General features: G+C 40.2%; 1 protein-coding gene across 1 annotated transcript in view; it reads left to right on the top strand.

The window, feature by feature from the left end:
• Window positions 1-263: 263 nt before the first annotated feature.
• The window catches only part of LOC115005492 (beta-galactoside-binding lectin-like), a 37141-nt gene continuing 24171 nt past the window's right edge, over window positions 264-13233 (top strand). Inside the window, exon 1 of the mRNA XM_029427341.1 lies at window positions 264-364. The gene's annotated coding sequence lies outside the window, so the exon portion shown is untranslated. The remainder of the gene's footprint in view (window positions 365-13233) is intronic.

Genomic DNA, 13233 nt, shown 5'->3' with positions numbered 1-13233 from the left:
CTCCCTTTGCTTGTGGCCCTTGCATCAATAATTCACAGTCCCCTGTAGAGACAACGGCCCGGTAGACTGATTAAACACGAGAGAGCCAGAGACACAGAGAGATTGCAGAGGTGCAGGGGAGCAGGAATGATGACAAGGGAGATGAATCAATGTTTGAAACTTTGAAATGCACTAAATACAGACGGCGCAGATATGCAAGTGGCTATAAATGAATATATTGTTGATGTCACGAGACGTCCAAACCTTCTTTGAGAGGATGTTTTTATGAAGACTGTCAGGCCTGTCTTCTTAAGGTGTTGTTTTAGGCTGCAGACTTGGATTTAAGAATACCATTCGGCTAATGGATCAGATGTGAAGGCTACTGGTAATGTAAATCTTCTAAATCCTTTGTAGGATTGTGTCTGTGTGTGTGTGTGTGTGTGTGTGTGTGTGTGTGTGTGTGTGTGTGTGTGTGCCTCAATCTGTGCTCAGCCCAGCCATCCAGAAAGCCCAATATTATCCTTGTCACCAAGTAGGCGTGGGCAGCTTAACTCAGCCATCTCTGATTTACACAGCCTCACTAATGTACCGTCGTTAGGTGAAGGAAGCATCCCATTAATATTGTCTCCTCTCTTTAAATCTGCCACATCCTCTCCTTCACATTTGCCAAGCAGTCACCCATGAAGGAGCTTCTATCTTGAATCTCGCAGTGCAGTAGTTCCATTCTCTACATTTTGGATTATTTGAACAATGCAAAGGAAGCTCATGTGTGTTGAACTTTCTTCTCCGCTAAGTGGCCCAAGTCCAACACAGCTACGATGTTGCGTGACCCAGGTGCATGCTGGGTGTGCTCATGGCGGTGATGTCTGCGTTCTCTGAGGATGTTTTGCCTTCAGTGAGGTGTCTGAGAGCTTTCTACACAGCCTCATTCTGCAAAACTCTGAAGGAACGAGCACAGATGAGCTGGAGCAGTTCGAAGAGGATGCACATGACGTCCAGACAGACGAGAGGTTTAAAGTGTGTAGACAGAGATGTGTGTTCTGCCTTGGTGAGGTTTTATTCTGCTGTGGATTCTATTAGAAGTCGCAGTTATTGGATTTATGTATTTTGGTGATTTCTAGTAACCGGTTGATAGAAAGGGAATTCATTGTTTGTTTGGACATGCGGAGTCATGTTGCTGATGGGGGTCCACTAGTGTTTACATTGAGTGAAATGGACTCCTGGAGGCTCTAACTTAGCAGAATCCAAGTGGTTTTGTTTGGATGTTGTGAAATTGTGTCCCTAACTTTGATAAGGCATGAAAATATGTCATTTTATTTTTCATATGACAGACACACCCTATTTATGGCTGAGCAACACACAGAACAATAACTGTGTCTTACTTTGCTAGTTATTACATGCTTTGTGTAGGACTCCAAAGCGTATAGTGTAACGTTAGTTGGACATTTTAATACTTAATCAATGTTCGATTGGTTTGCTGGTTGCAGAGTGCCATAAAAAAACAGCGATATTGTTATAAGCATGGTCTATAATATGCACACGCGTGGGTAAATTCTATATTGCTCTTGATTGAAGAGGAAGGTTGTCTCTGGGAGCCTGGCAGCAGTCGCTACAAGGAGTTCTGATTTGGCTCCATAGAAGGCTGCAGCATTTAATGAGGGTTTAAAAACACGCACCTGCTCGGGAGACCTGCAGGCGAAGCAGAGGGATTAATATGTATCTGCAGCTGATGATAGAAAGTTATGTTTCCTTGAAGTCTTCCCTCTTCTCAAACTTGTTACTGTGATTGTTAATAATTCAGCGGTGCACACACACACACGATACAGCAAATAAATTTCAATCAGGAGAGAATTATTTTCGGAGTGAAGTAAACTGTCTTGACATGTGCACAAGTCTTTGGCGATTAGACCCCATCATGACAACATGTACTTTAGGGGAAGCTGCAAGTAGAAATAGGAACCCCCGGGGTCTCGTAAGTAGTCTTCCTGGTTGAGCTGACGCTGAGCTTCATTGCCACACACTAGTTCATACTATCAAGCCCACGTTGACATGACAGTGAGAAGTCATTGGCCCTTAATGATTCCCACCGATGCCTCGGGCTGCAGATATATTAGTGTCATATTGGGAGGAAATGGAAATCACTTCCCCCCGGGAGTTGAATATTTACCTTTATTTATGGGCCTGTGAGAATAGTAATATACTGTATCTGATATAGAAACATTATAAGCTGATGCTAGAGGCAGCGCTCACTTGTAAGACCCCATGTCGATGTGTGTGTGGGTGTATTTCGAGTGGGAAACCATAATTAAATTTGATTGACAGTAACAAAAAGTATATTAACAAATATTAAGATCAGATGTTTCCAACCTTTGTGGCGTGAGACCCATTAAAATAATAATAATAATAACTCGTCACGACTTGCATTTGTGAACTTAAAATAATTGTATGAAATAGTTTCCACAAGAAAAAACGTTTGAAATAAGTTTTCTTGTGTGAGTTTGCACTTTGTCGTTATTAACTAACTCCTGCAGACAGCTGTGGGCTTGTCAGTATTGCTGTGACTCATTACCTCATCAATAATGAGTCTGTGAGGTCATCACTGTGTGACGCTGCAGGACTCCACAGGACAGAGGACAGGACATCTGAAAAAAGAAATCCTGTTTGTGGTGGGAAAGAAAGTGTATGCACATGAAACAATAATTATTGGATGGGGAGACGTGGGTAAAAGAGTTTTAAAACAATTATCAGGTGCAGTTTTCTGTTTTGTTTAACTTTTCAGCACATCATCAACTGAGGGTGAACAAGGTCTATCTGACACATTGGACAGATTTAAAGTGAACAGGGTCTATCTGCATCACTACTTTATACAGAATTTGTATATATTTGCTGAGTCAGTGAGATCTACAAAGGTCTATCTCCACATGTTCAAGCATCATGTTAGTATCACAAAGGTCTATCTGCTGACGACCAATAGCAGGGCGGGAAATGAATCACGTGATCATTTGAAGCACAGGAAGAACTTATTCAGAACGTTTTGCTGCCGACTTTCAAATGCATTTTTCTCAAAACTGGTCAAAGTGCAGATAGACCTTGTTCACCCTCAGTTGACGACATGTTGAACCACATGAGCAGGTTAGGACGTGCCATCTGAAACTCTAATATCTATAACATTTCTTAATGCATATCTGCACATACAGTGAAGTTGGGCAACAAGAACGACTTTCAGAAAAGCCCGACGGCGATTAGCTACAGAGGTGAGAAGGTACGTGGGATTTCAACCTTTCATTCTATTCATTGAATTACTGTGTGCAGCTGAGTTCAACACAATGAACGCCTTTAAAGGGAGACTGTCTGCAAATAATGAGAACAGAACACATTCTCAATACACAAAATAGGCATGCTGAACGGAATGTATTTATACTCAAAGCGTTTTACAACACAAGCCAACCTTCACCTATTCACACACATTCATGCACTGATGGAAAACCTATCAAAGTGCAACCAGGAGTTCAGCATCTTGACTCAAGGACACTTTCTCTGGAGGAGCCTCTCAAACCAGCAACCATCCCATTACTTGACCAGCGCTTACTTCCTGCCTCGCTACACAAAGAGCTCAGTTCTTCTGCCAATGTTGGCATTGAACATTAGCACAGGACGCAAAGCATGTGCTGTAGAAGTTTCAATATGAGAATAAGGGTGGTGATGGCCTAGTGGTCTAGTGGTACACCTTCCAAACAAAACACTAGAAGGTCGGGAGTTCAATACCAGGCTGCCACCAGTGTACCCCTGAGCAAGGTGCTTAACCCTGAGCTGCTCCAGAGAGACTGACCCTGTACTTAGTTCAATGTAAGTCGCTCTGGATAAGAGCGTCTGCTGAATGACCTGTAATATAATTCCCTGCACCACATCTTTCCTCAGGTGCAGATACATATAGGTTTTTCAGTATACTTATAAAGAAAGAATATCATTTCAATGTGATCATATGCTCCATGAAGCTGACGGCTCTGTCAAAACTTTCTGAAAACAAATCTCTGAGGTTTCAATATCGTGTCAAATAAGTGGAACTACAGGTTCTGGACACATTTTTCTGCTAAATATAGAATTCATGGCCGAGCAGAGACATGCTGTCCTGCTCGTATGACAGGCCTCTGGCTCAGAATAACACATTTGTCAGTGCTTTCATACTTCTACCTGAATAATTCATTCTCTTTCAAAGTGATCCAATACGATCTAAAATGTTCAAAAGTACCGAACTCCATATTGTGCCTTTTGGTGCTTTGGAATGGCATTTCTGCTTTACTGAAGGGTTCACGCTGCCAACAACTCTCCTTAACTTCCCCTGCCCCATTATTAACACTGAGTGCACACTGTTACTTCTGCCTCCGGCTCTATTAGTGGGTTGGATTGCACCGGTGGAAGTTACACATAGCTTTGAATTCCTGGAATAAGGGAGCTGGGGAGGGTTGATGTCAAAATGTTAAGAATGGGTTATGAGCATATACGACATGCATACATAAATCCATACAGCTACTCTTCACTGTTGAACATTAAGCCAATTAAATACTTTTATCGTCTAATCTGGCAGCAGCAACAAGTCTCCAATCTTCCCTAGTGACATGGAACTCAATAGATTTGTTTGACGTTATTTCATTGTAAAGTTTTTATGCCACTAATTCGTCTCTGCACATAGACGGTGACAAAAACGTGTGACAAGTCTTCTCAGTTCTCGAAGATCTTCATTTCCTGGAGCTAACAAATGACTGTTATTACAGTCCAGGGAACTATCCTTCACACAAGTGAAATGGTACTCTGAGACCGCAGACCTTCACCAAGGCCGTTTCCGTAAGAGAGAAATAATGTGTGTATCCGCTCCCTGATTGGGATCCGCACTAAAATGTCTTCCTTGGTTTCTTCCGTGCTTCACCTTCCAGCAGCTTCATGTAAATCGGGCCGGTAGTTTTTCTGTGATCCTGCTGACAGACAGACAAATATCCTCAGTGGAGTTAATTATAGGTCACACTTTAAGAAATGTGTCATTGGGTTTTTAATAGGTACTTCCCCACTTATAAAAACATGAACATAGAATCCATTTTGCACACCACAGGGTCATTTTGGCCATCCATATTTCAGATCTGACCCCTGAATAATGTACACAAACACAGGCTGAAAATGGTGTTTCACCAAAAACTGGCTTTTCTGTGGTCTGTTACATGAAGAAGAGAGAGAAGAACTTTCAGACATCAGAAACTTATAATTTAAACATAAATGCCATTAATAATACGGCTTTTACTTAAATTGTATATTTAAATTACCTGATCTTAGAAATGTTTTATCTTTAGTATGTTTGGCAGCACAATTAGATTTACACATTTTAGAAAAGAATATGTGTAAAATGTTGTAGGCAAATATTGTGAAATAAAAATATCAGATATATTGCATTAATAAAAGTTTAACATCACATATTTAGTTATCAGCTTATGCAGAAGATTGAGAAAATATTCAATGTGATTCCCTTGTATTGTACACATCTGAGGACTGAAATTAACAGCATCACACCAGAAACAGATTTTATTTAATGAACTGAACTGATTGTGGTGCTTTGAGGCAAATATATTATATGTACATATTATATATATAATATATACACTGTATAATATATTATATATATATATATATATATATATATATACACTGTATAATATATAATATATATATATATATATATTATATATATATACAGTGTATATATATTATATATTATAAAGTATATATATATGTATACTATATACAGTGTATATATTATATATTTATATATAAACGTATGAAAAAAATAGAATTAAATAAATAGAATAAAGATTTTTTTTAAACAATTAGATTTAAAAGAATAATAATAATAACTAAAACATAAATACAAATAAAATACAAATAAAATACAAATAAAATACAAATAAAATACAAATAAAATACAAATACAAAAATATATAAAAATGAATTAAATAAATAAAAATTAAATGTGTCAATTGCAGTTAACATGGCCTGATGGTAACCATGGGAACACTGTCCCAAACATACTGTTCCTAGGTTCTGCAAGATGTTCATTAGTGTCTGAGTATCTCAGATTATTTACATTTACAAAATATTTACTTCAATATTGATGCCAGACACATTTGATATTTTTGGCAAACATATTCTCAAAGCTGAAATTCTATTTTAAAATATAATTGTGTAATATTCAAAAAGGGGAAGAAGCAAAATGTAGAAGTACACCAAACATACCAAAGGAATAAAAACTGGCAAAGTTTGTAGGCAATATTAATATTAATTAATTCTGTAAATCACACACAGTTTCTTGTCTCTTGGTATTTTGCCATCAATACTTTTTGAAAAACCACACCAATTTTCTTCCACTTACAAGATGGAGAAAGAAAAAAGTTTTATAGAACATTTTAATTGATGGCGTTAATGTTCAGTTGATACAAAGGCTGGATTTTAATTCTGCTGTTCCAAGTAGCTTTTTTTAGGCACTCAGTCAATATCAGAGAAGAGGGATGAACTCTAAATGCAGGTTTCATTTCTATCAAACTGTTGAGGCATTATCTTTCTTCTTCCAGATATTGGAACACAGCTCAACAAAGACTTAACCCAGGGAAGGTGGATCAGGACCGAGAGGCAGTACTCCGTTGATCAGGTCACAGGTTTGATCCCCTGAAGGAAATAATGAGTGCAAAACTGCTTCAAGATGTCTTGTTAAAGTGTCCTATAGAAAGACTACCCTCAGTGGGATCCTGAACCAAGGGTTACAAAGAGTAATAATGTATTAACTAAAGTTTGGGAATTAGAAATGGCAGGCACATCTTAGTTTAACCTGTTAGCATGCTAACATGTGTTAATTAGCGCTGAACCAGAATTACAGCTGAGGTTGAAGGGAATAGTTAGTTTAGTTTAGATAGTTAAAGTATTTACAATTCATCCTGAGAGGGACGTGCTAACCTCGCGGTGGGGCTCGAGGGAAGGTCAAGGGATCACTAAAGACCGTGGTGGTCCCCAGGGGATGAACATTAACATCTGTTCCAGAATTCAAAGCAATCTATCACATAGTTGAGGAGATATTTCAGTCGGGACCAAAGCGCTGGGTGCACTGACTCCATCCATGGAGCCACTAAAAAAGAAGGACAGCATTGCTGTTTTGTCCTGGGTCAAGCTCCACGAAGTATAGATTGGATACTCTTCCCATAATGCAACAGCTCCTCTTCATCACACCCTTTCATTTGGTAAATGCACATATCCTCCAAATGTCATGCCAACGTAACAATAGTGTCCTGAAGACGAGGGAACCAGATTGAAAACAGATTGGACAAAGACAGAAACCCTATTCTGTCTCTGATGTGATGAGTAAAATGTTTCGCTTTAAGTCATGTGATATATTGAGCTATCTGCTGTTTAAAACTTGTTAAAATATTTCCTTTATTATCCTTTCTGAGTGTTTAAATGCAGTAAAATAAATCAAAAGGATCACTTTATTAACAGTTGTTAAATAAGGCAAGATCCATATAAAATGTAAAACAATATCTATTGAGGTTAGCAACAGAGAAGAGTTCTGCCAATCAAACTCCATCGATGTGAAGCGTCTTCATTAAGCCTAGGACCAGATGATGAAGGAACCTTATGAAGGAACCAGATGAAGGAACCTTATGAAGGAACCCTATGAAGGAACCAGATGAAGGAACCTTATGAAGAAAACAGATGAACGAACATTATGAAGGAACCAGATGAAGGAACCTTATGAAGAAACCAGATGAATGAACATTATGAAGGAACCAGATGAAGGAACCTTATGAAGGAACCCTATGAAGGAACCTTATGAAGAAACCAGATGAACGAACATTATGAAGGAACCAGATGAAGGAACCTTATGAAGGAACCCTATGAAGGAACCAGATGAAGGAACCTTATGAATGAATCCTCTGGAGTCTAGACGATGGTCTTGGTGAAGTAGAGCCAGCAGATGGTGGATTGAAACTTTCAGTTAAATCTCACGGGACATCCTGGAGGTGAAGATGGAGATGTTGAGGAGTTGGGTGGCAAAATAGAACATGTGAAAGTCAAAATGACATTAATATTTAAAGACGAAAAAAACCAGGGATGGATTGGCTTTAGGGATGCGGGCAGAAGCTAACATAACGTGCACAGATTAGGTAGCATTCATTTTAAAAACAGGCACAAAGGATATAATCAGCCAATCCAGGCTCTGTTTTTTAGACATGTATTCTACAAGAGAAGTAGCGAACTGAGAAGCTCTGTCTCCGCCAACGAGTGAAGATGCAGTTACATCTATGTCTGTCAAAAATGTCATCACTTCATCATTTTATCCTGTTATACATTTCTGTGAAATTGTCATAATTAGCGTTTGAATTCTTGAGTTACGGCTGAAAACAGGCTTTGTGAGGTCACAGAGGCCTTGACCTTTGACCAGTTCATCTCTCCTACCAAGTGGATGTTTGAGCCGGAGTGACATAATGCCTCCGGCCACGGCTGAAGCATAAAACCAGGAAAAGAAACGAGATGTTAAATGAACCCACAGACAAACTTCAGTGTCATTTGACACCAAAGAAGTCCAAAGGACTCGTCACTAGTGCTGACTGAAAGCAACCAAACCAGCCTTCATGTAAAATGTAAGAAAATGGAGGCTGGAGATGATGCAGATGCAGATGCCTCCACTGCATTCTGCCATGAGCCCCCCTGCCTTGGCATAGCAGGTGTGCTGTAGCTGGCAGGATACCTCTTGTCTCTCACATCTCCTCCGTGCCAACAGGGCTTCAGAGGTTCACCGGGCCCCCAGGCAGCGCTTGTATTCCAGGCAGGAGGCGGAGACAGCTTCAGACATTTGCTCCTGGAGGGTAAACACCTGTTGAGAAAAATATAGAAAATAAAAATAAAAACTGCCAACAGAAATGTGCATTAATACTTTTTTTTTAGCAGCACTGATTTTCATTCTTGAAATTGTTGACCTCTGGGAAACTTCAGTGAAGTTGTTGGTTTGGTTGTTTGCTCCCTCGAGGTCATCTTGCACATCACTTCTGCACACACAAACATAGTGTATCTGGACCTGTTGTTTTTAAATGCCCAGATACATTGACAGTTAAATAATATAAGATTCACAAACAGTCAAACAGTCAAATACAGATCAAGTCGGCCTAAAATATACAGCAAATTACTTTTAGAAGCAGGTTTGAATAACTCATCCATATGATCAAAGATGAAGACTTGTGTCTTCCACACATTGTCTCTTTCTACATGTAGACGTCCCTCTGGTGCCGTCACTCATCCTGGCGTCTAACAAGCAGTTACACAGCACTTTTACAAACAGCTCATGTCTTATTCATCTCATAGTTTATGAAGTGAGAGAATCTTCGAAGGAGAGATCTAACCTTCAATATGAGTTTATTTATTAATCTAGAATCAACCGGAGACAAAGTGTAGCGAGCAGTCAGAGCTGCAGAGTGGACTGCTCGTATTAGTGAGATTATTAATGAGTCCTGAAGAGCTTCTCCCAGTCAGCACTTTCTACACATCACAGAAAAGAACGTGTGTGCAGTTTACGCTGAGCTTTTATCCACTCATTCATATTTACACTGATACAATACCTATATAATATAATGCTGGTCATACAAAGCACTTTAGTCACGAGTGATGGATGAAGCCGTTAGTCGGTGGATTGATTAAACATGAAATAGCTGCAAATCACAGGAAATAATTGTGAATGATTCAGACTTAGAACTCCACTAGTGTCTCATTTAATTAAAGAAATCACTAGTGCTGAACTGTTCACCATCAGAACATACCTGCATCACAACAACATCAGAAGGTTTAGGTTTGTAGTTCAGGGTGGATCATCCATAAGAGCTGCTGGCCCTTTGCTCTCAATGATTTCTTTAATGAGTAGTTATGATGACCTTCAGAAGGGCCGGATGAGCCATGTGACCTGCAGGGCTGCTATCTGCTGGTTCAAAATAACAGATGTCACTGAATAGACACACATACACACACTTCTTCTGACGGTGCAGAGGTCTGGCCTTCTGCCCTGCTCGGGACTGGAATGACATTTACTTTAGAACAGATCAATAGCTGTGACCAATGAAGGGAGAATTAACTTTAGCATTATGAAATTAATAAACCAGCCAGAAATAATAAACCCAGACCTTCATGAAGGTTATAATGTTCAGATTTAAACTGTTTCAGAAAGCCTATATGTGTCAGTACATCAGTTCATATCACAGACTGATACTGCGCTGACTGCACACAGCTCTGAGTGGACGTTAAGTCTGTTGACGTCTGGTTCCCCCCCGAGGGCTTTGGGGTTAACTCTAACCCTAACCCTTAGTCGAAAATGCATCAACATCCATAGTTTTCTTTTCTAAAAAGCTTCTTTAGAAGCAACGTTTTTCTTCCATATCACCACCTAAATGCTGTCAGAACGTCAGTCAACGCTACACAGCTGAAAGTTTCCAAAGACCAAACGCTTTGAAGGTCTGGGAGTTCTTCAAATGATCCCAAAACAAAAAGGTATTTTTAATTGTTTTATCATGTTGGTGTTAAAATAATCTATAATGAACAATGTCTTATTCATTACGTTTACAAATAGGGGCCCTATTGTATGATCCATACCATATGTGCATAACAGAATATGTTTTGACATGACATGAGATCCATGCCCTAAGGAAGTTAAGGGGACCCCTCAATGGTCATGAGGAAGTGACCGCCACATCTAGAATAGATAACCTTTGGGCCATGAGTCTGGGGCAATGTCATGTATTTTAATGTATGACAAGGTTTGTGTGTTCATTTAGGACTCAGATATATATATAAGGTTTAGATTCTCTTTGTCAGAGGACTCTACACGACTGTATGCTTGGAAAGCAGGTAGTGTTACCATTAATGTTATTTGTTGTACAACAAAATAATATTTAATCAACTATATCTGTGTTTGTGTTTTATTGATTCCTCTCTGTTTCATACCACAATGTTGTGAGCGATACATATCCACGGCATTGGAGTTCCAGTTTAAACCTACAGTTTTTCACTTAAATATTTGTGTTAGTGCTACACTCACTGTCATAAACCTGGCTCCCCCGCACCTGACCGTCCAGAACATATACAAGAGCAACAAATACATATTTGTATATGTGCAGTGAGCACAGGTCAGGCCACTGTATGAGCCGGTTAGTCTTTTATCTCAGTCTCCTCCAGGCTCAGAAAACTGCTGTGAGCAGCAACATTAGATCATTAAATCATGATTGCAGAGTTATCTGCTGTCACTTAATGCAGATGAAATCACATTTGAATACCCACAGTACAAGACACAGGATTAGATTAGTCCAGATACAAACTGTACTCATGAGAGCATCAAGTCTGCATCACCTGAAGGAAAAAGACAAAACTGAATGTAGGCGTCTCTGCAGCCTTGTCAACATGTGCTGAGAATTATTTATGAATGAAGTGAAAACACTTGTTTTCAAGATGTTAAAGACAATCAAATAACTCCAGTAAAGAATGAAACCAACATAAAATCACCATGAATATAAGAAACACAAATTGGACTTCTACACCTGTCGGCTTGTTGTAAACAGCTGGATGTGTAACGGAAGAAACAAAAACGCTTGTATTACTCAAATGTTGATATTTGTAGTATTTGCTTCACTTCATTGGCTCACTATCATATCAGATCACACTTCATGGTGCTTTTGCTGATCTTTTTAAACCTTGCTCACCATCCTGTGCTCTCAGACGACTCATGTCTGTCCTCTGGCTGCAGAGCTCCTTCCTCTGAATGCTGACGTCACACAGTAGATAACAATCCAAACTGTTTCTCATTAACTTTGCATCAGTTGCTTATTCTTTGGTTACTTCAGGCCTTGTAGCCGTTACTATTATCCATCCGGCCGGTCGGTGTCCGTCTCAGTAAACTGTTGAGTCTTGTACTCGTCCATCTCTCTAACTCTCTGTGTGTTGCTGTCCCACAAGCACCAAGCTGGGCCCATCTCTCTTTGTCTCTCTGTTTTCTCCTTGTCCTGGACCATCGGCCGTCCTACTCTTGTCTCTCTCTCCTTTCTCTCTCCTCTTGTGTCTCTCTCTCTCCTCTTGTCTCTCTCTCTCCTCTTGTCTCTCTCTATCTCCTCTTGTCTCTCTCTCTCCTCTTGTCTCTCTCTCCTCTTGTCTCTCTCTATCTCCTCTTGTCTCTCTCTCTCTCTCCTCTTGTCTCTCTCTCTCTCCTCTTGTCTCTCTCTCCTCTTGTCTCTCTCTATCTCCTCTTGTCTCTCTCTCTCTCTCCTCTTGTCTCTCTCTATCTCCTCTTGTCTCTCTCTCTCCTCTTGTCTCTCTCTATCTCCTCTTGTCTCTCTCTCTCCTCTTGTCTCTCTCTCCTCTTGTCTCTCTCTATCTCCTCTTGTCTCTCTCTCCTCTTGTCTCTCTCTAGCTCCTCTTGTCTCTCTCTCCTCTTGTCTCTCTCTCTCCTCTTGTCTCTCTCTATCTCCTCTTGTCTCTCTCTCCTCTTGTCTCTCTCTAGCTCCTCTTGTCTCTCTCTCCTCTTGTCTCTCTCTCTCCTCTTGTCTCTCTCTATCTCCTCTTGTCTCTCTCTCTCCTCTTGTCTCTCTCTCCTCTTGTCTCTCTCTATCTCCTCTTGTCTTTCTCTCCTCTTGTCTCTCTCTATCTCCTCTTGTCTCTCTCTCTCCTCTTGTCTCTCTCTCCTTTTGTCTCTCTCTCTCCTCTTGTCTCTCTCTCCTTTTGTCTCTCTCCTTTGTCTCTCTCTCCTCTTTTCTCTCTCCTCTTGTCTCTCTCTCCTCTTGTGTCTATCTTCTCTTGTCTCTCTGTCTCCTTTTGTCTCTCTCCTCTTGTCTCTCTCGTCTTGTCTCTCTCCTCTTATCTCTCTCCTCTTGTCTCTCTCCTCATGTCTCTCTCCTCTTGTGTCGCTCTCTTCTTGTGTCTCTCTCCTCTTGTCTCTCTCCTCATGTCTCTCTCCTCTTTTCTCTCTCCTCTTGTCTCTCTCTCCTCTTGTGTCTATCTTCTCTTGTCTCTCTGTCTCCTTTTGTCTCTCTCTTCTTGTCTCTCTCCTCATGTCTCTCTCCTCTTGTCTCTCTCCTCTTATCTCTCTCCTCTTGTCTCTCTCCTCTTGTCTCTCTCCTCTTGTCTCTCTCCTCTTGTCTCTCTCCTCTTGTCTCTCTCCTCTTATCTCTCTCCTCTTGTCTCTCTCCTCATGTC

This window comes from Cottoperca gobio, unplaced genomic scaffold (assembly GCF_900634415.1).
Source record: "Cottoperca gobio unplaced genomic scaffold, fCotGob3.1 fCotGob3_30arrow_ctg1, whole genome shotgun sequence".
NCBI classification, from domain to species: domain Eukaryota; kingdom Metazoa; phylum Chordata; class Actinopteri; order Perciformes; family Bovichtidae; genus Cottoperca; species Cottoperca gobio.
This window is presented reverse-complemented; position numbering and strand designations above follow the sequence as displayed.